Below are 2,843 nucleotides of genomic sequence, written 5' to 3' on the forward strand. Positions count from 1 at the left end.
GGAAATGAGCAGACAAGATTTTACTGGCTTTTCCTATCTGACTAACTCACGTTCATCTGGACTCTTTCGAGACAACTCAGTTCTTGATTTTATTGCAGCCCTGGTCAAAATGCTGAAAACATGAGCTCAAGTGAGAAAGATTGCTTTCAACTCTTGACCCTGTGTATCATCAAAAAGCCTTCATCAAATTGAGATTGAGGGGAAACTTTTCACTGGTCAGGGTCTGTCATTACAGATTATGAGCTGAACCTTACATTTTTTGACTAAGGTTAAGTTGTTTTGAGTTTTCTGGAGGGAGTTATGCGACATGGCCTAACAAGATTTCTCACTGTAATTTACCAAATTTGCTGCATTAACTACCTTCCCCATTACTATAAAATTCTTCAGCAAGTGTCTTCACAGTGTATGCACTATGCCAACAATGTGCACCGTTTACAATGATTTGGAGATGGCGGTGTTGGACTGGGGTGGACAAAGTTAAAAATCACACAACACCAGGTTATAGTTCAACAGGTTTAATTGGAAGCATACTAGCTTTCGGAGTGATGCAGGCTTGAAACTTCTGCTACCAAGATTAAAAAGCACAGCAGGTTTATGAGAACACCATCTTTTGCATATTCCCCTCTGAGCGACTTATGATTTTGTGTTGAAACTGTTGCAAAATCTCACTGTTGTAAAATCAAAACCCTGGATCTCTCTCCCTAATAACACTGAGGGCTTACCTACCACATAGACCACAACAACGTGAGAAGGTTCCTCCTTGTCAAGCCTGGTTCAGAATGTTTTATACATGTTAGCAACACACACAATCCATGAACAAAGAACAATAGAATCCCAGTGCTAAAATAATATCTGTAATTGTCAACTGTAATTACAACAGTACTATGCAGTTTATTCGCGACCATTATCATAACATAACTTCATGAGAAGGTTTGGTATGCTTTTTGTTTTCTACAGCTTAACAAAGAGAAAAACTGCATAACGTATTATTATGATCAGATGAGGAGACATGATCAGTTCCCTTCTATTAACCCACTTTTATTTGATCATAACAAGTTATCTTATTTCTTTTTGAGCTATCATGCTTAAATTAAAATGCAATTACTAAGACATTTGACATTTGACAATTGCATTTAACAAGGTCCTTCATGGTAGGCCGGCCCTGAAGATTAAGTCACATGGGATCCACAGTAAGTTGGATACAAAATTTATTTGCTCATAGAAGATGGAGGGTAGTTGTGCAAGGGTGTTTTTCTGACCAGAGATCTGTGACCAAGGTGTACCCAAGGATCCTGTGCTGAGACCTTTGTTGCCTGGAACATATAAATGATTTTGATGTAGATGTAGGTGGCCTGATTAGTAAGTTTGCAGTTGGCACAAAGTTTGGTCAAGTTCTGGATATTGAGGAAGGTTATCAAAGGATCCAGCAGGATATAAATCAGTTGGAAAGTTGGACAGAGAAATGGCAGATGGAGTTTAATCTGAACAAGTTGGGATGATGCAGGACCATGAGGAGCATTTGATATATTGAGGAATCTTGGCGTGCAATGTCCATAGCATCCTGAAAGTGGCAACACAAGTAGATAAGGTGGCAAAGAAGGCATATGGCATGCCTGCCTTCACCAGTTAGGGTAATGAATGTGAAAGTTGGCACAACATGTCACAGCTGCATAAGACTTTAGGTAAACCACATTTAGAGTATTACATGCATTTTTTGTCATTACCCTAAAGGAAAGATGTGGAAACTTTGTAGATAATGCAAAAGTAGGTTACCAGGGTGTTGCTTTGATTAGAATGACTTAGCTAGAAGGAGAGATTAGACAAGCTTGCATTGTTTTTGCTGGAGCATTGGGGCTCATGGATGAACTGATAGTATACAAAAATTATGATGGGCATGGATCGAGTAGATAGTTTGAGTATTTTACCCCGGGTGGCAATGTCAAATCCTAGGGGGCATAACTTTAAGGTAAAAAGGTGAAAGTTTAAAGGAGATATGTGTGGCGAAAATTTTGCACAGAAGGTGGTAGATGCTTGGAACGCACTATCAGGAGAGATGGTAGAAGCAAATATGATAGCAATGTTTAGGAGCCATTTAGACAAACCCATGAACAAACGGGGTATAAAGGGATATAGGCCATGTCCTGGCAGATGGGATTAGTTTAGAATGGCATCATGGTCAGCACAGCAATGGTGGACTAAAGAGCCTGTTCCTCTGCTGTACTGTTCTATGTTCTAATCAGTTTAAAATGAACTAGCCGAAAATGCAAGGTTTCTTGGTGAAAGGAAAATGAAATCTATTACTCACAATCCCTCCAATCAAAATAGTAAAAACATTATGTGATACGCACACAAAAACACAGATAATATGTTTAAAAGGGTTACGGTGTCTATTACAGACAGGAAGGTAAAATAAATAGCATTTTAAAGTTCTTGAATTATGAGAGTGAAACTTGACACCACAATTGTTTTGCTGTTGTCTTGTTTCCTCAACAGTGACAGAGTTTGCAGACGTCCTTGAGATCTCAATGAATGGCTGTTTTTCCAAGTTGCTTTTTCATTGGACACTGGTTCCTGAGCTGGAGACAGACAGGGAGAGAGGAACTTGTAACGTCATTGCTGTTATTTCTTTCCTTCTCTGCCTTTTTTACTTCAAACTAGTTCTTTGATATCGGTCCATTTATGTTTTCCTGAATCTGTTCCATTGTCCTTCTGAGTTAGCAGAGCACAGCAATTCAGGCAGCATCCGAGGACAGGCAAAATCGACGTTTCGGGCAAAAGCCCTTCATCAGGAATAAAGGCAGAGAGCCTGAAGCGTGGAGAGATAAGCTAGAGGAGGGGGGGGG

General features: G+C 39.7%; 1 long non-coding RNA gene across 1 annotated transcript in view; it reads right to left on the minus strand.

The window, feature by feature from the left end:
- Positions 1-519: 519 nt before the first annotated feature.
- LOC122562093 overlaps positions 520-2,843 on the minus strand; it is a 23,207-nt gene continuing 20,883 nt past the window's right edge. The window contains exon 3 of the long non-coding RNA XR_006315209.1: positions 520-2,576. This is a non-coding gene — a long non-coding RNA (uncharacterized LOC122562093). The remainder of the gene's footprint in view (positions 2,577-2,843) is intronic.

This window comes from Chiloscyllium plagiosum, chromosome 24 (genome assembly GCF_004010195.1).
Source record: "Chiloscyllium plagiosum isolate BGI_BamShark_2017 chromosome 24, ASM401019v2, whole genome shotgun sequence".
NCBI lineage: Eukaryota > Metazoa > Chordata > Chondrichthyes > Orectolobiformes > Hemiscylliidae > Chiloscyllium > Chiloscyllium plagiosum.